The sequence below is a fragment of the Oryctolagus cuniculus genome, chromosome 7 (genome assembly GCF_051225735.1).
Source record: "Oryctolagus cuniculus isolate XC-2025 breed Fujian yellow rabbit chromosome 7, ASM5122573v1, whole genome shotgun sequence".
Taxonomy (NCBI): domain Eukaryota; kingdom Metazoa; phylum Chordata; class Mammalia; order Lagomorpha; family Leporidae; genus Oryctolagus; species Oryctolagus cuniculus.
This window is the reverse complement of record NC_142873.1, coordinates 144,768,435-144,790,852: the sequence shown is the minus strand read 5'-3', so window position 1 is coordinate 144,790,852 and position 22,418 is coordinate 144,768,435. Positions and strand designations below refer to the sequence as shown.

Here is a 22,418-nt window from a genome sequence, read left to right as displayed (position 1 = left end):
TGGGCACAGAAACGCAGCCTCGCAGCTCCCAAGCCCTCAGGGAGCCCCCACCTCTGCAGCTCCCCAGAGGCCCAGGAGGGCGGAAGAGATGGAAATCTGGGTGGCCCCGGGGCCCTCCAGTGGGGGCGGACTGGCTGCCCCCCAACCAGGCCCTCACAGCTCAGCGCATCTTGGCCCTGTTCTCCTGCACATGGTGGTGGGGGGAGCTACACAGGCTCTGCCTGGCCCTGGGGGCCAAGGAGACCTAAAGAGCGAGGCGGCCCCAGCCTGCCCACAATCCGATGTTGCCCAACTGATACCGGTCAGCCCCCTCCCCGCAACGCAGGAACGCAAGGGGCTGGCAGCATGCAACTGTGCCCACGCGGGCTGGGGGAGCCGCCGGGAGGCAGGCGGAGGGCAGCGTGGCGGGGGGACGCAGCAAGGGGGAGCGCGGCTGGGCTGGGACTGAGACTCCCTTCACGGTGCTCCAGGCGCAAGGCAGCATCACATGTTTCCCATTAGCTGCTCTGGCCTCCCTGTTCAGGGGGTGTCGGCTGGGGGAGATTTGTTCTGGTTGCAGACACCAGCCGAGACCACACAAGAGAGAGAGAGGAGAGAAAGAGAGAGAGGCTGAGAGATCGCCAGAAGGAAAGAGGAAGACAGAGACAGGCACAGAGACACACAAAGGGAAAAAGAGACACGAGAGATGCAGACAGGCAGAAATGGTGAGACAGGCACACACAGACACGGGGAGAGAGCTGGAGACCGGCGAGGAGAGCTGGTCATCAGGGACAGGACAGGGAGGCGCAGGGGTGGGGAGAGGAGACCCGGTCAGAGGCTCAGCACTGGGTGCAGGTCAGGCAGCCACTCAGTGAGGCCGAAGCCAGGAGGGCCAGAGGAGACAGGCCACAGAGGAAAGGGAGAACCGGGGAGAGCTGGTGCCACAGGAGCCTGGCACGGAGGCGGAGCAGGGTGGGCCTGGGAGAAGGCTGTGGGGAGTGGGCGGCCAGCCTCGTGCCTGCTGACCCCCGGGGCCTGGGAGATAACAGGCCGAATAGTGCTGACTTGCGGTTTAGAAATCCAATATCCTCGTGGCGCACTAATCGACTACCTGAGCTCCCGGCCCGCGCCGAGCTGCCCCGATTAATCCTGCGGCTCCACAGCCTTAATTAGTTTAACAGTTTCGGGGGCAGAAGAGGCAGGGAATAGGGTCCCCCCTGGAAGCCTTGCCTGCCCTGGTAACAGGGTCCCAAGGTCAGTCATGCGGGACTGAGCCCCCTGGCCCCTCACCAGTCCCCTGGGCTTTGTGGCCTGCCCCACAAGGGCCCGCCAGCTGCCAGCCCCATACCACAGGGTAACGAGTTGTCGTCTCAGGGTGAGAGACAAGCTCCCCAGTTCCTGACAACTTCCTAGCAGCACGAGATATCACACATGTCACTCCCCACAACAGCATGAGAGGGGCACATGGTGACACAGCTCACACACAACAGCCAGAGACAGGCACACGAGCCTATGACAACCCTCCCAACAGGAAGAGCTGAGCACGTAACCTGTCGCTTCGCCCCAAGTGTGAAATGGGCACATCTGATACCCCCAGACGGCACAAGACAGGTACACAAGCTGTCATCCGTCACAATGGTGCCATCAGCACACAAGCAGGCACCCCCCCCACCCAGGATGGGGGATGCACAGAGAAATCTGTCTCACTGCCGACCCCTGCAACACTCCCACAGCTCCATGAGAGAAGCCCCCACTCCCAGGTGTTGAGTCCTCCCTCCAGACTATGGGCTGGGTCCGCAACATGTCACCTCACTGACTGCTTTGGACAGGTGACAGCCCACCCCACCCCTCCCCCACCACTGTCGCCAGCCTGGGTGGTGCTGTCCTCTGCCTGCAGAGGCGTCACAGCTCACAGGGCATGAATGTCACCCCAGCACTGCCAGAGCCGGGCACAGCCACACGTTGCCCCAGTGACAAACACCACTGGCCCCAGGAGGAGGAGGTGGAGGCACACAGGACTCTGGGTGTGACCTTGGTCCCTCAGCACCCAGAGGGGAGGAGCTGTGGCCTCCCCCGGGGTAACCCAGCGTTGGGGGAGAAGCGTTCTGGAGAGGAAGCTGCTGGGCACACAGACAGCCTGGAACTGCCACCTCCCCAAGCCCCACCTCACCCCACCTCTACTTGAAAGTAGCTGTGCATCCCAGGAGGGGGCGGAACAGGAGAACAGGTAGTGGGGGCAGGGCTGCCACTGAGGTCTAAGGTCAGTGGGGAGTAGGGAGCAGGGTTTGCTGTCCCCAGGCACTCAATGAGGCCTGAGACCCCCGCTGCTGCCAGGGGTGCCCCTCTTCCTTATAAAGGCCCTCTTTCCAAACTTCAGGCCACAGAGCTGGGGACAAGGAGGCCAAAGTCCAGGGGCATGACTCACCCAGGGAACAGGCCCAGCCTGCTGGCCAGAGTGGTAAGGAAGGCCAAGAGCCAAGAGGCTGGGGTTCAAGTCTGAGCTCCTCCCGGGCCAAGCTGGGTGACCTTGGTGGAGCAGCCCAGCCTCTTTGCCTTTGGGAAGGGCGAGAGGGGCTGGAGCCAGGAGCCCAGTGATCAGGCCACTGCAGGGAGGGAACATGGGGGGAGGACCCAGCAGGGTCCACGCCCGCCTCGCTTCCTCCTTACCAGGAACCCTCCCTTCCTGTACCTCAGTTTCCTCATCTGTAGAGAAGGGACAATAATGCCAGCCTTGCAGACATGGCCAAAAGTGGGCAGCTCCTTGAGAAGTGGGAAGTGTCTCACTGAAGAGGGGAAAATTAAACTAAGAAAGGACAAGAGACTGGCCCAAGCCCCAGGGCCAATCAGCAACAGCTGAATTCAGCCTCTGCCTCTGGGGAGCCCACCTGGGGGGTTCTTTACCACTGCTTGCAGACGGGGTGTGTGTGTGGGTGTGTGTGTGTGTGTGTATTAGGTGGTGGGGGTGGGGTGCACGTGTTACTGGAGTGGCCCTACCGCACGGATCTGACGGAGAGTCTGCTGTACACCCCCACCTTCAAACCTTGGACTGGGGGAAGACTGCAGGGAGGGATCAGCCCCCTCCCAGCCTCCAGCACCAGCACCAGCACCTGCTGCTTGGAGGGATTAGGCTCTGTGCAATGTCAACGTCTGGAGCCTGCTCGCTGCACAGGAGCCCAGAGAGGGACAGGCCTACCCTGAGGTCACACAGCATGACAGCAGCAGAGTCCAGAGACCTGGTCAGGGACAGCCTCTGAGCAGAGTCCCTCTAGCCCCTGGGGGTGGCTGGAGCTGGGGGGCCCCGGGGGACTGAGCGAAACGTGGCGACAGATGGCCTGCCGAGGCAGCGGCGATCTGGGCGGCTGGCAGGCATGCTTGCTCCCGCGCAGGGAAGCGGCTAATTTTAGCTGAGGCCTCGATGCCAGCTTTGTTCCCCCCCCCCCACCCGCTGAGGGGGCCCAGCATGCCTTGCGTGCAACCAGCCTCCCCCAGGCACCCCTACTCCCCCGCCTGGCCCCTTGGTGAGTAGTGCCCAGACCCCAGGGTCCTAGAACTGCCTGCCTGACCAGGCCTCACCGCCCCCAGAGGCAAGAACTGGGCCCTGAAGCCTGGCTTCCCAACCGCAGGGCTTGTCTGCCCAGGGCTCCAAGCTCCTTCCTTGAAGAGGAAAGACAGGGGAAGCCTAGAGGCCACTGCCCAGACCGAGGGAGGGAGGCCGGACAGCAGGGGCTGCCAGTCCTGACGGAAGGCGGGCCCTGTCCTCCACCCTTCACTTAAGGAGACAGGACTCTGATTCCCCGGGGGGCCCTGGGCCGTCCCTGCCGGAGCCCTCCTGTCGCCACTGGAGAGGAAGAGAACGGAGTTGCTCGAGCTTTCCTTCTTCCTCGTAACTCTGACTTCGCCACAGGAACTCACAGTACTTTAGAGAAGTCAGAGAGCAAGCGTAGCAACCCTGTACCCCTGGGTAAACTGAGGCACGGTCTGGAACAACTAGCATTTTAGCAGGGGGAGACAAATCCCAGGAACTAGGAGGCTTATTGGTGGGCTCAGCCCCTGGGACCACCCCCTGCCCCTGCCTGGGCTGATGGAAGGTGGACCGAGAGTCTGGAAAGGGAGTGTGGCGTTTGCTTCCCGTGCCCCTCTCTCTGCAGGCTCATCAGCACCAGGCCCTCCCCATCTGGGGTCCAACCACGCATGCTCGAGGGGGCTTCCAGGACATCTGGCCCCTGCCAGGAAGGGGGATCCTTTGGGGTGACTGGAGCATCCTCCCCTCTCCGCTCTGCAGCCTGGGGGCTTTGATCAAGCAGGAAGTAGAGGGAAGCAGACCCAAAAGGCAAGTCAGAGGAAGAGGGGGAGGGAGAGGTCAAGGCAGAGAACCAGAGACAGAAGGAGGGAGAAGGTGGGGTCAAGAGAAAGAGGGCGGACGAGGCCTGCGGAGGAAGACACGAGGGAGGGATGAGAGGCAAAGCAGGCTAGATGGAGGGAAACAGCAGGAGAGACTCAGGAAGAGAGAGACCGAGGAGAAGGAAGAAAAAGACAAAGAGAGACAGGAGGAGGATGCAGAGACAAAGACCCACACACAGCGAGAGGAAGAGAGACACACGGAGGGGGAGGGCTGGGAGGGAGCTCCAGGAGCCTCCTCAGACAGAGGGCAAAGCAGAGACGCACCCTGGGAACCGGAGGCAGGCCGAGGGACGGACACGCCCAGAGGCCGAGAGAGAGGAGAGGGTGAGACACACGGGGAGAACGGGTGGGCAGGGGAGACACCAAGTGATCCAGTGTGGGGGAGCAGCAGGAGGAGGCAGAGGCGAGGAGGGAGGGGGCGTAGGAGCAGGAGGAGGGGCGATGTCGTCGCCAGAACTGGGGGGGACAGAGGACAGAAATGGAATGTGGGTCTGGGCATGAGGCTCACAGATGCATGGGCTCCGGTTTCAGCTGGGGCAGTTGGCTGCTAGGCTGGGGGGAGGAAGGAGCAGGGCTGGCGAGGGAGGGGGGCCTGTTGCCATGGCGGCGGGCACGGCAGGGGCACAGTCTGCTGGCACTTGGAGCTCTGGGCATGGTAGGGGGCTGGCTGAGGGGGAAAGAGGGGGGGCGGCGAAGCAGCCTTGCCCCTGCCCTGGGGCTCAACAGGAAGAAAGTTTCCAGAGATGCTGGGAGTGGCAGGGCTGCGGGCCCTGCTCCCTCCATGGAGGCTGCCAGGGGGCACTACTCTCCAGGTGGCCTGCAGGCATCCCAGATTCCCACCTGTGCTTCCCGCAGGGCCCTGAGGCCCCTCCTCCTTGGCCCCTCCAGTCTAGCTGAAGATCCCGCATGCTGCTGCTGCCGCCGCCGCCACCGCTGCCACCGCCGCCGCCGCCGCCGCCTCTGCTTGCAGGGGAGCAGCAAGATTGTGAATTCAGGATCTGTAATCCTAACGCAGAGCCCAGGCCTACCGGGCTCCAGTTGCCAAGGCGACGACGGGTCAGAGGGCAGCGCGGGGCGCCCGCTCCTCCAAGTCAGAATCCCAATTGTTAAAGCCCAAGAATAAACAGCTGAAGCGGCCGTGGGGGGGCCAGGAGGGGGGCTGAGGTCTGCATCGGCTCAGTGTGGTGTTGTCAAGCGAGATGTCACTAATTGTCTGAAGGAACGGGCTGAGGCAGCTCTTAACTGCTTCCCTGCCACCAGAGACACCTTGGCTGCCTGGCCCCATCCCTGGGGCCTCCCAGCATTCCACTGGGCTGGCTTATTGGTGGGGGGAGTGCCGGCCCAGCATGCTCCCTGCCTCCCTTGCACCCCACACACTGAAGCTCCCACACTCCTCTCTGCCCAACTTGCAACCTCCCACCTGCAAGTTAAAAATCCTTACATCCCCAGAACCACTGCCCACTGTCACTGGGCCCACAGCATTCCCTGCTGCCCATCACTGTCCCCTTCGGCCTGCAAAGCCCTCCCAGCTGGCCCCATAGCTGGCTGCCCCTCCTTTTCCCTGCAGCGGGGGGGTCCTCAGGCAAGCCATGCGCACTGCAGAGGAAGATAGCCCTAGGGTTCCTCTGATCTCAGGAGGCGGGAAGAGAGCTAGCTCTGGACTTGGTCACCCACCAAAGCCCAAGGCCTGAAAGCAGTCAGGAGCCCTGGCTCCAGCTCTGCCTGCTTAACACTGCCCACTTGCTGTGCGACCATGCACACGGGCCTGTCTCCTCATCTATCCTCCACACGCAGGAGTGCCTACTGAGTCCCTGGTGTCTGTAACCCCTGCCCAGGGAGAACTTCTGATCGGGTTGGTGAGAAGGGCTCCAGTGTCCAAGGGACAGAGCCATCAGGAAGGCGCCAGGTAAGGCAGTCCATGTAAAACTGTAGCAGGGTCTGGAACACAGGAAGTGGATGGCAGCTGGTACTGTTCGTAGGCCTGGCACCGTCCCCGCTGACAGCGTGCAGGTCAACAAAAGAGGTGGAGAGGAGAGGCTTCCTGCAGAAGGTGGTGGGTGGCCAGGCTGGGACCGTGAGCAAGAGGGCAGAGCACTCCAGGAAAGAGTTCTTGCGAGGTTCTCCGGATCGCGTGCACAGCCTCGGCCAGAGCAGGAACTGCCTCCCCGCCCCATGGGCGGGCTCAGCCTCCTCCGCCACCTCCCCTCGCCGACTCCACCCACTGCGCGGCCCGAACCCGGGGGAGCGGTGCCCGTGAGGGGGCGGGTCGCCTGCGGGCACCGCTCCCTAAGATTGGTCGCACCTGGAGTGATGTCACGAGGGGCGGGGTCTAGGCTTCGGACACGCCCCCTGCCCCAGTCCCCAGTCCCGGTTCCCGGGAGGGGGCGCTCAGCCCGCTCCGACGCACCTCTCAGGTGGGGGCCGTGGTCGGCTGGACCCCGGTGCTGTCCGTGGGCGGGGAGCTGGGCGCGGAAACAGGGGATCCCCTAGAGAGAGCCCAACCCAGCCTGGGGCTGGACGTGTACAAAAGGCGACTTGTTCTTTCTCGGGATGCCTGCGCCTTCTCAAACATACCTACAGCCGCACTCCGGGGACAGCTACACCCTTACAGCCGCACAAAGCCCGCCGGGATGGGGGTAGGGGGGCTGTCGCCAGACTCAGAGGTGGGCGGTAAGAACTCTGCTCCGAAACCCATTCCACCCCATCACATTCCACATCACCTGCATAGGTCCACCGCAGCCCGGGCACACTGACCCAGTCCCATCCTCAAACTCTGCCCCCCAGCCCACGGTAGCTTACCAGCTCCTCTGGAGTCAGCCGGCGCTGCACGCGGGCTCCACACTGTGTGACCTTGGCACCCAACAAGGCTCCTTAATAAGGTGGGTTTTTTTGTTTGTTTTTACTGAGCACTTACTCTGTGCAGTCCTAATTATTTCATTAGTCCTATTTTGTACATAGGGAAACTGAGGTTCAGGTTAACAGCTTGCCTTCAGACGGAGGCAAGGTCCAGCGAGACTTCAGAGCCCATGTGCACTTCCCGGTGGTGCCGCCTCTGCCTCCCATCATACCATCCTAACACCCCAGCGCCCCACCACACACAGACAGCGAAGCCCAAACACCTCAACATCACAGTCTAGGACCAGGGCAGTTTCTCTCACTAATTGGACAGCCTGTGTGCTGGGGGCAGGGTGGGGGAGGGGATGTCTCCTACCTCTGAGCGGCCCCCCACCCCGATGCTGGATGCTGGCCGTCAGAGGTATTACAGATGGGGTCCAGAGCAACGGCCGCGGGGCCAGAACAGGCTCACCTCTACCTCCCCTGCCCGCAGGATGACAAAGCACTGCATCCCGGCTGGGGCGCCTGGCCTGCAACTCTCCTTGACCCCACGGGCCCAGACCCTCCCCTAGCCCCCAACCCCTGCTGAGAACTCGGTGGAAACAAACTCCTTCCTGGGGATGTCAAAGCACCTTTCCTGGGGGAGGCGGCTCTGTGATCCCCTGAGCCTGGCTAGTGAGAAGGATCGGGTTACTCTTTCCCCAGCTGTGCTCGGGCTCCTTGGGGCTGACCTTTCACCTCATCCAGGCCAGGACCCAAAGGGGGCAGGAGTCCAGCCCTCACCTCCGGTTAACCCTGTGCATTCCTCATCTTTTCATTTCTGGGCCCCCACCAGGACCAGGGGAGTCTTAGGAAGCCTAGCTGGGAATGCCAACCTTTTCCTACCCTCCCATCCCAGGGTCTGGTTTCCCAGAGAGCTTTACAGAACGCTCCTCCCTGCCCCCTGCCCTAGCTGCCCTGCCGGGATCAGATACCTCCGCCCAAGCAGCTGAAAATGACCTGGGCTATTTTCGCTCAGGGATCACATTGCAAACTCCCCCTGGAGCTGGCAGCTTCCCACACCCCTCCAGACCATCGCCCCCCACCCCTCATCCCTCACCCGGAGCCACTAACAGGGCAGGCAGGCTTCCAGAGACCACTGGCCTCAGGCCCTCCGATGGGGACACTGAGGTGGTAAGGAACCAGTCGCAAAGGTTGGGCAGAGGACCAGACTCCCTGGTCCCCGCCCAGGTATCCTCTACCGTCTAGCACGGTCTGCTCTGTACCCTAGATCTCAGCGCCTCTGACCCAGCCAGAGCCCAGCCAACCCCTGCCAAGCACCAGAAAGTCACACTGCAGGCTACCCACAAGTCCCTGCACTGCCCTGCCTGTCAGAAACCACCTTTGCCACACTTTGTGTAGACTTGGGACCAGGTCAGTATCTGTGTCCAGGATTTGTGGACCACCAGGTTTTAGGGGGTGCAAACTCAGAGGAAAGATGCCGAGCCGAGAGACTCAGGCTTTGTTTCCAGCCGCCCTGCCCCATCTCCTTGCCTCCCCCACCGTAATCCCTACAATTTGGCCTTCCCCGGGGCCTCTGCCTTCTGCCCCTGTCCCTGCCTCAAGCCCCAGCCCTCCTGGGTAGGAATGTGACTGGTCAGGTCTGAGTTGACCACAGGAGAGGCTATAAGGTGACAGACCCCCATTCTCTCATCCCTCTCCCTGCCTGGGGGAGCTCACATACCAAGGGGGGGGGGGAGCTGCTTTAACCCTTTGCAGCCTAACAGTCCCTTCCTGTGGGACTGCCTGCAGGTGGCAGGGAGTGTGTGCAGGCAGAATCTGCTGCTGTAAGAGGAGTGGCACAGGGGTATCAAGGAAAACTGCCCTTTGCCACACTAAATGCTTAATCTCATCTCCCAAGACACCCAGGGAAACAGTCAGGAGCATCGCGAACCCCAACCTCAGGAGCCCCTAGTCTGATGGGAGAAACACAACCCTGCCCTGGGGAGTCTGGTGGGGGAGAACAGGCTCAGAGACCGCCAGGACAAAGAGCTGAGAGCACAGAGGAGCACGGAGCTACAGAAGTGGGAGGAAGCCAGGGCAGGAGCAGAACAAGCCAGGTGGGGTCAGACCGGGCAGGCTTCCCGGAGGCCCCTCAGCCCACACCTCTCCCCCCAGGCTCTGGAATCTCGGGGGTCAGGACTGAGGGACAGCCCCACCCCCTGCTCCCCTCAGGCTCAGGAATTCCACCAGCCAAGGGGGGGGGGGGGACGGCTGCTTCGGCCTCAGTCCAAGTTGGCTCCCACTGGACGTAGAACTACAGTTCCTCCACAGCCCCCCATCCCCAACCAAGCCCCTGGGCTGGCCCCCAGCCCCCTGCCCTCCCCCTCCCTAGCTGGCACGGTGTGTGCCAGGCACTGGCAGAAAACAAACCCGCCGGGGTGGGTTTGCAGGGAGCGGGGTAACCTTGACACAGTTGCGGCAGTCGCTAATGGCAGACACACACTCCGCCTGTTCTGGGGGGACTGTTGCCGTTGCTAGGAAACCAGCAGCCGCGTGAATGGAAATGGGTCAGTAAACCTGGGGAGAGATAGTGTGACACTCGAACCACTGCAGCTGCTCCAGCCCACACCGAAATCCCTCCTCTTCAATATTTATCACTCCCGCCTGGGCCCTTAGCTCCTGCCAGACCCTGCACCAGCCTGGCCCTCGGGCCCCCGGCCCCCCAGGGCCGGTGGGGGGTGAGAAGAGAGGTGGAGGGGGGCTGCTTATCCACTGTTGGGGGGGCAGGCGGGATAGAACTGGTTCTGGAGGAGATTGAACAGGAAACAGAGTCTAATCCCGTGGTGGGGAAGGGGTTAAAAGGTCAATTCACGCCTGTTCCTGACTTAGGCACCGTGGTAAAATTACTGTGAGAGTGAGCGGGCTTGCGGCTGCCTGCCTGCCTGCTTACCTGCAGAGGACTGATTAAGCTTGGAGATCTCTCTCCTCAGGTCCTGAGGCCTCCCTCTATATAAGGGATGGAGGGCAAAGAGACACCCAAAACACCACCAGGATTCATGCACAGCCTGAAAATATCACTTGATGGTCTCAGGACACTCTGACAGCACTGCAAATGGCCAGGAGCTGCAGACTGCCTTCCAACCCTGTCCAGACAGTCTGCACAACAGCCCTGCACTGATACCCCCCCGCCCCAACAGGACAGGACAGCTGCAATTCGGAGCCATCTCAACACCCAGAGAAGAGCCCACAAACCCAGGCACGGGCAGCCGTGCGCGCTCAGTCTTGCTGACACTGCCTCACAGCCCAGTAAGGCTGGTTTCCTGGCTCACGTATGCTTTCCCCTCCCTCCATTGCCAGACTCTTTGTTGTGCCCACACCCCGACACACTGCCCCTGTGCTAGCTCCTCTGGACATACCAGCCCACGAGCTGGATGTTTCGTGCACAGCACCCCATTCCCTGGAGGCTGGCTGGCCCCGACTCACACCTTCCCTCCGCTGGAAGCGTGAGGTCGGTCGGTTGCACAGCCCCACTGACACAAGCTCTGGTTCTCAGCAGCACCTGGGTGATCCGCCCCCTCCGCCCGTCTCCACCAGGATCCCTGAAGGGTGTGTCAGGAAGGGAGTCACTGCAGCCTTCTGCAGGGGGGGAAACACCTCGACAGGAATCTCCCAGCTGACAGGGTGCTCTGTGTGCACCCATCTCCTAGGATACATCAGTCAACACAGGCTAGGCGCCTGTCAGAGCTGGAAGGTGCCTTAGGGAGTCACTAATCCAGCCGCCTCCTCTACGCAGCAGGAAACTGAGACCCAGAGACAGGAAGAGGCCTGCCTGAAGTCACACAGCCCAGTCCCAGTGTCCAGACCTTCTCTTTACAGGAGTCTCTATGGGTTACAGAGAAATGGGAGAAATGGGAGCATGTGTGTTGAGAGTGGGGGTGGGGGGCGTACAGTCAGCCCAGACAGGCTGCCCTAAGGTAGAGGGAGCTGGGACTGGCCTTGCTGGGAGGGGTAGTGTGTTGTCCTAGAGAACAGTTCATGAGAACCACCCAGAGTGCACTCGGAGATATGGGCATCTGGCAGCCGGGAACCTGAGCCACACAAATTTGTTGAAGTACAGGCTCTGCCAAAATGATCTATGGACATCCATCCTAGCTCCACTTTCTGTCCCAGGGCCCCAGTGAGCTGCCTCCACACACCAAAGGGAAGGGCGGGTTACTCTGTTCCCTGTACCTGGCCTTGAACGCAAATGCCCTCAAGTCCCAGGGCATCCCTGCCTTTGATCACTCACTAGCTCTCTGCCAGGAAGCCCTTGGATGCATGGGAGAAGAGGTGCTGATAGGTCGTTTTTATTTCAACGCCATTTTGCAGAAAAGCAAATTAAGGCTCACAGAGGTGGGGTGATGTGCTCAAGTTCACACAGACAACAAATGGAGCCTTGAACGCCTTCCAGTGCACCAGGTCTTTCCCAGTGGACAAGGCAGGCCAATTAAACAGGAAACCAGGAGAACTGGGCTCCGGGAGGTGGGGTGAGGAGAGGCTGGGAACTGACAGGCCCAGGTCCCACATCCTGGCCAGAGGGGGAGCTCAGGGACATGTGTATTTGAATCTGGGTGTCTGGCAGTGGTGGAGTGAAAGGTCAGCAAGGAGATGCAGGGCAGAGGAAAGCGAATTCCACCAGCCTTACAAGCCTGCCTGGGCCATTCCCTGCGGAGCCAGGCCAGCCTGCTCCGCCAGCCCCCACCCCCGTGGAACAACAGAAGGAGCATTGTGCACAGGCTAGGCCCCCTCCCTGGGCCTCGGTTTCCCCATCAGCACTAAGAGCTGGTCTGGCAGGAAGGACTTCCAGCTCTCACCTACGGTGACCAGCAGGCTTCTCAGTTCCCAGCACAAAGGCAGAAGGCTCTCCCTTTATGATCTGGGCAGTAAATAGGAGTTTTAATAAATAAATGAGCTCAATAAAACACATCTTCCCATCCTCCCCAGTTGGGCTGAGAAACACTACTTACCTCGGGAAGCCCAATTTCAGCGCTGTCGGGGCGAGGAGGGGTAGACTTCTGCCACTCTGAGGGTTCCCTCCACTCCCCTCAGTGGGGCTGATGGCACACAGGTGCCCTTCACTTCCGGCCCTTCCAGTGGGCAAACACTACGCTAACTGCTTCTAAGTGCACAACAGCCTAGGGCCTCCCCACTAGGATCCAGTTTTTCACAGGAAAGGAAAAGGAGGTGGTGAAGGGACTGGCTCAAGGTCACGCTGTGGGGGGGGGGCGGGGGGGGCAGTACAGCAGTCTCATCCCCAGGGCTTCCCTTTAATGTGGTAAGGGTGTCTGGGGAGGGGCAGGAAATGGGACAGAACACGGGCCACTGGCAGGGGGAGAGGGGATCCACCCAGGGCCAGGAGATGCCTGCTGAGCCGCCAAACGGCTCGGCAGCTTGCAGAGCACCAAATGGTGCAGTAACTTTGCGAAGTTGTGCGAAGGATCCCTCCCCTCCCCCACAAAGAACAGGGTGCACCGCTTTCCCTCAACCCACAGTGCCAAGAGTGAGCCCTTGAGGTCACTCACCTACTCCCCTGGATCTCAGGGTTCCAGCAAAATTAGGTCCCTCCCGCCCGGGGGCCCTCTTCCCGGACAACCGGACCAGTAAGGTGCAAAAGCCGCCCCCAAAGGCAAGTTGTTTCCGCCGACCGACCGGGAAATTACCCCAGGGCTTTTCCAGCACGCCTGCGCCCCCACCGGCCCGGCAGGGGCTGCGGGGGACCAAGGTCTCGCTGCCCTCCTCGAAGCCCCTTGCTCGAGCAGGAGGTGTGGGTCCGCGCGCCTCTGCGCTTTCCCGCCGCCTCTCAGGCTACCTGGCCACCCCCGCCCCCTCCCCCAGATGAGGCCGCGGAGCTTCTGACTCCTGGAGGAGGTGACGGGGCCGAGAGGGAAACCAGGCAGCTGGGGGAGGGGCGGTGCCTGCACCTGGCCCCTCTCCCCGCCCCGGCCCGGAGAGGCGGGACTGGACCCCCGCCAGACTCGAAAACGGAGGTGAGGGGAGGGGAGCTTGCTCCTCTCCCGCAGCCGGGGGCCAGGCGGGGAGCCTTCCTCCCCTACCCCCGGAACCCGGGCCGCGCAGGCGCCCCCTAGGGTCGGGCAGTGGGGCGCCCCTGCGCGAGCGGCGCGCTCGGCCCGCTCCCCGGGACGGCCGCGCTCTCCAGCTGCAGGAAATTCCAGAAGCTCTCCATCATCCCGGCGCAGCGCGCGGCCCGGGCTGCCAAGGCTCCCCGAAGGAGAGCCACATGCCGGCCGGCCGCGCGGCCCGCCCTCGCCCCCCACCCCGTCCAACCGGGCCGGGCAGCCACGTCGGACCGGGCGGGGACGGGCCCCGCCGCCCCTTCCCGCGCCCCGGACCGGGCGGAATGCGTGGCAGCCCCGGCTGGGGGCTATTTTGAGCGGGAGGGGAGCGGCCCAGCCTCGGTGTTTTCGGCTTTTTCCTGGCCCCCGGCCCGCCGGCCCGGGGCCCTCGGCTGCCCAAGGGGGGAGGGGTCACGTGGCGGGGGGAGGGGCGGCCGCCGCGATCCGGCTCGGCTCGGGTCCCGGCCCAGGAGGCGCCCGGCCGCGGACCGGACCCACGCTCTCAGCCCGGGCCAAAGCGGAGCGATTATTAATAGCGCGCCTGGCTCGAGCGATGGCTCCGAGGCGCCCGCTACCTGCACGCCCCTCCTCCGGTGAGCCCCAGCGGCGGACTAAGACCTCACTGAATAGCGCCACTGTGCACCGGTGGCCAATCACAGGCCTCGATTTCCTTACCTGTAAACTGGGGACGAGGTTCCTGGCTTTATATGGTGAGTACCATATAAAGCTTCTGCTTGCTGCTCGCCTTTCCTTGGGCAAAACGCCTTCACATTTGGGGGAGTTTACCCCTTCATAAAGGGGGGGGGGGTGTCGGAGGAGGCCTTTTCCACGGAAAGGCTCTAACATTTGGGCAATGCATTTTCACTTGGCGCCCACTGAGCCACCACGGAAGGCTAGCGGCCGACGCCGAGCGCTTGTCCTGCGCTATTTATTAGCATGGCTCACTTGATTATTAGGTACCCATTAAGAAGGCAGTATTATCCCCGTTTTGCTGACGAGGAGACGGAAACTCAGCAAGGCTAAGTGACCACCCAAAGGTCACGCCGCAGTGGCAGAGTCCAGAGGCTGAGAAGCAGGGCAAACACGGATTGTACTCCTTACACAGTGGGAAACTGAGGCTCCAGGTGTGGTTTGCCAATTGCCCCTGGCCAGTGATTGGCAGAGGCAAGCATCCAACACAAATGCTGCAGCCCGGCCGGCTCCTGTGGCAGAGCAGCTGGAGGACACCCCAGGACAGAGGCCTACAAGTGACCACCAAGCTGTGCCCAGTGCCCCAGGGACCATCATCCCTGCCAAGTATCAGTCCCAGACTGCTGGCCCCCCAGAGTTTAGTAACCCATCACATTCTAGACTCAGATCAGCCTCAGTGTCACGGGGTGAGGAAAGATGGCATCCAGAGGAAACAGCTTGGATAGGACCTGGAGCTGCTTCCTGCGCCGCTTACCCCCAGCAAGGAAGCACCAAGACTGGCAGCCCCCCCCCAGCTCCGCCCCGGAAACCTGGCAGTTTATTTCTGTCTCTGGGCCCCCTGTTTCCACAGAGTCACTCCAGGAAGGCTGGTAGCAGCTGGCTGAGAGGGGTGGAGCTCCGGTTCCCTCAAGCGTCCAGCTGCCACTCTGCCCACTCCTCACCTGCCAGGCCAGACTCCAGAGTCAGAGGTGGCACTGGGATGAGGGAGGGAGGGACTGGGGACCAGTGCTCAGAGGTGATGGCCAGAGCCCCGACAGGGGTCCCACCTGAGGCCAGCAGGTCAGGGCTCCAAGACAGGGAACTCCCTACTCCCAGCCCGCAGTCCAGATGCTCTCCCAGGCCGAGTCTGCTACACCCAGTTCAAGTCGGCTAAGGGTGGAACCTCTGGCACTTCCAGCCCTATTTATTCCAAATCATTCTTGCTCATGCCTTCCAAAGAAAAAGCCTGCTTCTAAACCTGAGCTGCCCAATATAGTAGCCACTGGCTACCTGTGGTTACTGAGCACTGGCGGTGTGGAGGCGCAGTAGGTATAAAATATGCACCTGATTCTGGAGTCCTATAAAAAAAGAATGTAAAACATCTCAGTAATTTTTACAATGATTATATGTTAAAATGATAATATTTTGGATACACTGGGTTAAATAAGATACATTGTTAAAATTAATTTCACGTATCTTTTTACTGTGCTGAATGTGGCTACCAGAACATTTTAAATTACACATGTGGCTTCTATTGCAATTTTGTTGGACAGTGCTGTTCTAGATTCTGGCTTAGGACCAACACTCTGCTCGCTCCAGATCGATATCTGTGTGGCTTTAGTTCACCCACTTCCCCATATTCAGGCCACAGCCAGTTGGGTGGGCCTAAGTCTCACTACCCTGTACCACCCCATCTAGGCTCAGCAGGGGATTTGGCTTAGTCTGCTTTAAACCACTGTCTGATACGTTTCTTCATCAGTTCCCAAAATGTGGACCCGACAGGAGCGCGGCTCTAGAGCAGCTTCCATGATGACCTGCCGTGGACCTCGATTCCAGCCTGTTGTGTTGGGTCATCATATATAAGGTTTAAAATATGCTGGCACTATGGCGAAGCGAGTGGGTAAGGCCACTGCCTGTGGTGCCAGCATCCCTTATGGGCTGGTTTGTGTCCCAGCTGCTCTACTTCCTATCCAGCTCCCTGCTAATGGCCCGGAAAAAGCAGTGGAACATGGCCCAAGTGCTTGGGCCCCTCAGCCTGGCCTGGTGCTGGCTGCTGCAGCCATCTGAGGAGTGAACCAGCAGATGAAATAATCTTTCTCTCTGTAACTTTGACTTCCAAAATGAATAAATAAAACTTTAAAAAATAATATATTTTTTTTAAATCTACATACTCAGGAAGAAGGATAAGGTTCTAGATCTGGGATTGGCGAACTATGTCTCTGGCCAAATCCGGCCTGTTGCAGGGTCTCTGTGGAACACCGCCCAGTTCACTGGTGTATGTGTCGTCTAGGACTGCTTTAGGCACAACAGCAGAGCTGAGTACTCGGGACAGGGACCAAATAGCCTACAAAGCCTAAAACTTCTCCTCTCTAGCTCTCTACAGAAAACTCCTGTTCGCCATGTTTGACAGATCCCACTCGCCATGAATCTAGATTCCAGACTGAGACATGGCCTGCGCTAACCTGGATCACCTCCTGCTGTCAACCAGGATCTGAGCCGGAGCCTATCCCGGGTCCCATGGAGCTTGGAGTCCAGGCTCCACTCCAAGCTCAGCAGGTGGGCTCTAGGACTCCTCTTCGGGATGGGGAAAGTAAGCCCTCTTCCTGACCCCCCCAGAGAGAGCATGGCCTACTGGCCCTTCTCACTGGCCTGGGGCGGGGGAAGCAGGGCAGAGCTGGAGATGCCCAACCCTGGCAATGGGGCAGAACATAATGAGGCCAAGAAGAGAGAGGAGCGCCACACTCCACCCCTTCCCTGTGGGCTCGAGAGCAGGTCGCCTGCGGCAGCCTCTGGCCCCTCACCCTTCATCCCTCAGTGCTGAGCAGGCACGGTTGCCCCCCTTCCCTGACCTCCAGCCCTGCCTTCCGCAAGGCTTTCTTTGAAAATCCGCCCCCTCCACCTGCCTCCTCCTCAATCCTAGAACCCCAGGCTAACCTGCATGGTTTAGACCTCAGGCTCTGGAGCTGCCAAATGCAGACAGAAGTCCCGGCTCTGGCTCTGAGCCAATTATTTCAGCTTTTGAGGCCTCCTCAGTGTCCACATCTGTAAAATGGAATAATAACAACAGGGCCTACTTCACAGGGTTGTTCTACCCCTTTAACAATATCATGAAGTAGTCTGGCTGCTCAGCTTCTGATCCAGCTCCCTGCTAAAGCACCTGGGAGGCAGCGGAAGATGGCTAAGTGCTTGGGTCTCTGCCACCCACGTGGGAGACCAGGATGGAGTTCCAGTCTTCAGCCTGGCCCAGCTCTGGCCATTGAGGCCATCTGAGAAGTGAACCAGCAGATGGAAGATCTCTCTCTCTCTCTCTGTGTGTGTGTGTGTGTGTTCAAACAAACACATAAATTAATCTTAAAAACAAAAACAAAAACCATGAGCTATCGTTTTGTGCTGCACCCGGCCCACATTAAGCAGTTAATGCTAGCTGTTATTTTTATTGCTATTGATCATCTGACCTACTTGGCTTCCAGGGGTGGCCTCTGGAAACCTCACAAGAGTTTAACCAAAACTTGTTTTTGTATTTTTCTGGAGAGAAGGTCCTAGCCTTCTTCATCTTCTCAAAATGGATGCTTAGTCCAAATGATTACAAAGAAAAAGGAAAGGGGGCTTTAATTCAACCCAAGTGGAAAAACAGGCACACAGAGGGGAAGAGAGCTGGGCAGACCTGAGGCTGGAACCCAGGGGTACGGTCTTGCAGGCCCAGGTGGTCTGCCCCCATCACATCTCACCTGCTCCGCCAAGGCAGCCTCCTGGGGCTCCCTCTGCAGTCAGCCATGCAGTCTGCCCCACCTGGTGCAGAGACACAGTCCTCAAATCCCATTCTCCCGACACTGCCTCCCCCCGGAAACCTCTCACAGCTCCCCACTGCTGACAACAACATCAAGGCTGAGGTCTTTGGCCGGACATTCAAGGGCTTTCACAGCCAGCTCGGGCCCCGCCGACCTCCTCGCTGGCCCCTCTCCTGTGGCCAGTGGCCGCCTTCTCCCCCCTCCCGTCAGTCCCGCACCACCCACACGCTCATCAGTTCTGGACAGTCTGCCCCTCTGCTCAATCACACAGTGTCTCAGGCCCAGCTGCTGCCCCCGCTGTGCCCTGGGGCTCGCCCCCGGGTTCGCCACTCTCCCAGCTCACCCGCATCCAGCCGGGCCTGGCCGACCACAGTTCTGCCTCCTGGACGCAGGCCTCTGGCCCTGCTCTCCACCCAGCTGTACACACTGACCACCTCGGCACTGCCCCTGCCCTCTCCTCACCTCTCAGGGAGTGGGTGCCTCAGAGTCGGGACTCCTGGGCTGGGCCCTCATGTCCTCATCTAGGGAGTAGGCCAGCAGTACCCATGTATCACATGGTTCCCCTGATGGACACGTGCCTTGTCAATGGAAGCAGCCCTTTCTACTACAACCTGCTACCCAACCAACACCAACCACAGCCTTCATTTGGAAGTTTACTTAACACTTCCATAACCCGGAACCTTGGCACCCCTAAGCCCCTACCCGGTTTCATTTGCCTCAGCAGAACCACCATCTTCCCATGTAGCAGACGTGCTGTGTGTTTTCCCCTCTGAATGTAAGCTCGCCGAGGGCAAGGATTTTTATCTATTTTGTTCATTGCTGTTGTGCCCAGAAAAGTGCCTGACACCAAGTGCACACTTGCTAGTTGAGAAATGAACGAATGAACCGGTGCTAAGCGCTTCTCGCAGACCATCTCATTCTGAAAGTGAGTCATGAGGGGACTCGCCCTGACCGTCGGCACGGAGCAGCCCAGCTAGGATTGGACTCCAGAGCTGCCCTCTTGGTGACCTTGCTCTATTTCCAGTCCATATGGGGGGGGGGGGTCATTTCCATTTCTGCATTACCAAAGCCTCTTGAATCTGTTACCCTCCCTGTGGCCCTGAGGCCACCAGCCTTCTCACGCCTCATTCTGAACTCGATCAGCCATTTCCTCCACCCTCTCAGCCCTAAACCATGCTGACCTCAGGGCCTTTGCTGATGCTGTGTGCGCGGCCTGGAATGTCCTGTTCCCCGTCTTTTCAGCTCACCCATTTCTCAAGACCCACCTCTTCGGGAAGCCTTCCATCCAGCCTTCACTTGCTCCCTTCCCTGAGCTCAGGCCTGGTTTACTCCAGGAAAACCCACTTGGCCCATTCTCCAGCTGTTTGCTGAATTTGAGGCCTGGCCCACCTCTGTCCCTGCCTTTCTACTCCTTCTGTCCCCTCCTGGGTAGGCCCCCCACCTGCTCTGTGACTGACAGCGCAGCCAGGGAGCCTCAGACTGTGGCCGGCGCCGCTCTCCCTGACGTGCTGACTTCCTTTGGGCCTGGCGCTCTCCCTGTCTGAACCTGTTTCCTACCTGCGAAATGGGGAGAATGTGGGCACCTGCCTCGTAAGTGGGTACCCGGCACGCGGTAAGCACTCAATAAATACCAGCCCGTTATCATCGCGGCAGCAGTTTATCTCATCGCTCATCATTCTACAAGCCTCAGGCTCTTCTTTCTCCTGCCCAGGCAGCCCCTACCTTTGCAGATGAGGATGATAACAGGAAGACTGCTAACAGGTAACACGTCCCTTACTGTCTGCGGTGCATGGACACACATCTCGCACCCTGCATGTGCTCAATCTCACTTACTGAATAAATTAACTAATGTAATCCTCACAGCCTGGAGGTGTGGCGGGGGGAAGCCACCATTATACCCATTTTACAGACAAGGAAATCAAGGCTCAGGAAAGAAAAGTGACTCGCCTTGGTGGGGATCTGACTCCAAAGGCCCCTGCTGCCCTTCGCATCCTGACCTGTTCTTATGCCCATCTAGGGCCAGGACCTTTCCTCTCTCCAGGTGTTGGGTGGCAGCGTTCAGATGCCCACTGAGCCCCTGCTCCCAAGGCCAAACCCTTTGTCTTTTCTCTCTTTTGAGGTTCACAAAACCCTCTGGTGTCAGTGCCACCATCATTTCCTTTTGGCAGACGAGGACGCTGAGGCCTAGAGAGGAGTCGAGTGACTAAGGACACACAGGACTCAAAAGCCCAAACCCTTTCATGGGCATCGAGGTTTTTCCTGTTGTCTTATACAACTGTTGGGAAGTGTTCCCACAATCTGCCTCGCTTTTCCAGTTGGTTAGACAGCAAGCTCTCTGGGGCCAGCCTATCCATGCGCCCCCACTGGCGGCTGGCACTATAGCAGTGTGGGCAGTGCTCCCCAAAAGCTTCCTGACCGCCGACTGGCACCCGCTCGGCTGGGCACACCCTGACCTTCCCCTTGTGTCCCCCAGAGTGATCCTGATTTGTGGGCTGTGCCTGCCCTATCAGACGTGTGGGTGGTGAGGGCAGAGCTGGGTCTCCCTTTCAACCGAGACTAGAGGCTCCCCCAAAGATGCCTTATCTCCCGGAAACTCAGGGCTCCTGTCTCCTACTTAGGGCATTCACGGGGCAAGATAACATGGTGGTTCAGAACAAGGACTCCAGTACCAAGTTCAAAGGCTACCTCCACCAGGTACTGGCTGTATGGCCTTGGACAAGTCACTTAACCTTTCTAAGTCTCAGTTTTCTGATAAGTGAAATAAGGACAATAATCAGAGGGTTGCTATGGTGACTAAATGAATGTGCACTTACAGATTTATAAGAGTCTCTGGGACAGGGCGAACCCTGAGTAAGTGTTAACTACATGAAAGCAGGCTCCACCAGGCTGCAGAAGGGTCCCTGTGGTAGGGGCAGAGCGTGTAACAAAGTAACCCCAGATACAAACCACAGCAGAGGCTACCGCAGGCAACGGGAAGAGGCAGCAGAGACCTTGTACCTTGCAGACGCCCCCTGTGGCAGGGACCCACTCCTCCCTTCAGATCCTACACAGCCAAGGGACCCCACTCCTGGTCCCATTATATTTCTGACTCAATCTCCCCACCCTAATTTCCACTATACCTCCCTTCCCTTCCTCCAAATGTTGGCCATGGCCAGAATCCAGATCCTGCCACTTAGTTACTGTGTGACCTTGGGCAAGTTACTTAGCTTCTTCTGAGCCTTGGCTTCCTCATCTCCATGGGGGGGGGGGTCCCCCCCAGAGGTCTATCCTTGGGGCTGACTGATCACTGAACTTAGCCCAGGGGTGCGTGCAGGGTGCCTGGACATGCTGCAGTCCCGCGGGTGCGCCCACCTGGATGGGGAAGCAGGGCTGCCCTGAAGAACTGGCCCACGCTTCAGGGTTTCCCCAGCAGAGGTGTGCATTGGGTACACAGGTTAAGGTGCCACTTGGGATGCTCGCATCTCGCGTCCGAGTACCTGGTTGCGGGGACTCCTCCGCTTCCGATCCGGCTTCCTGTAACGCACACCCTGGGAGGCAGCGGTGGGGCTCAAGTACGTGGTTCTCGTCTACCCATGGAGGACACCCAGTGGAGTCCCTAGCCCCTGGTTTCAGCCTGCTCAGCCCTGCTGTTGTGGGCATTCGAGGATGAACCAGTGGGTGGAAGATCTCTGTCTCCCTGTCTTTCTGCCTTTCAAATAAAATAAAAATAATTTATTTTCCCAAAAGATTCCTCAACAGCCTGTACCACCCAAGGCAAGGTCCCTGTGACTGCCCTATGACATTAAAATACTGTCTGGTGGGGACGAGGTGTGGCTCATCAAAGCAGTCCCCACACCTGAGGCCCCAAAGCAGCCCTTGGGGGCGGGGCAGGCTGACAGAGGGCCCTTTTGAACCAGGGGGAGTGGGGAAGACCCTGGGGTGGAACAGGCAGAAGGGGGGCCCTGCCGCCAAGGGCCTCCCTCTCTCCAAAGGCCAATCCTGCCATCACCCGGCCTGGCCTCCACCCCTCCCAAAAGGAAGACGAGCTGGCGGCAGCAAGTTACGATCGGCGATTACCCGCCGCTAATTAATTAAAATAAACAGCAAATTAAATACAGCAAAAATTAAAATAGCACAGGAAATTAATTCTCTACCAGCTCCACCTCACAGGTGAGACGTTAAAGGGCCCCTTGCAGCCAGGATGCAGGGCGGCTGAGGGGTCACCAGAAGCCACCTTACGCAACAACCTCCAGCAGCCCCAGCGTCAACAGCAGAACCCAGCCACCCACAGGCATTCACACGGCTCCGCCGCCCCGACACTGGCCTCCTGGCTCCTTACTCCCAAGGCCCTCCCAGCCCGGGGTCGCATTCCTGAACCCAAGCCTTCTGCCCGGGCAGTGGGCAGGAAGGGTGCTCCTACCCTCCAGGCCGGGGATCGGGCACTGTGCCCTCCCGGGCACATGGCCCTTTGTCTACTGCCACACAGGTCAGGGCTGGAGGGAAGAGGGACTAGGCCCTCTCTTCCGGGTCTTTTCTGCGACTTCAAGTCAGATCTGGCAAGAACCCTATGCCCTATCTTCTGCAAGACTGTGCCCCTCACCCGGGGTACCCCAAATCCAACCATGGGCACCCTCACTGAGCTCTTGTGCTCAGATTCCTCTGGAAGAAAGTT

At 59.5% G+C, this 22,418-nt stretch overlaps 1 protein-coding gene across 27 annotated transcripts in view; it reads right to left on the bottom strand.

Moving 5' to 3' along the window:
* The window catches only part of AHDC1 (AT-hook DNA binding motif containing 1), a 62,049-nt gene that overhangs the window by 23,294 nt on the left and 16,337 nt on the right, over positions 1–22,418 (bottom strand). For 4 of the 27 annotated variants that reach the window (XM_089301237.1, XM_070079012.2, XM_089301236.1 and 1 more), the window contains exon 3: positions 21,244–21,455. The exons of 15 other annotated variants lie outside the window; for them this stretch is intronic. The gene's annotated coding sequence lies outside the window, so the exon portion shown is untranslated. Of the gene's footprint in view, positions 1–5,220; positions 5,341–12,203; positions 12,386–21,243; positions 21,456–22,418 lie in introns of all 27 variants that reach the window. 8 more of the 27 variants (XM_089301235.1, XM_089301233.1, XM_089301234.1 and 5 more) reach the window with 2 other exon arrangements.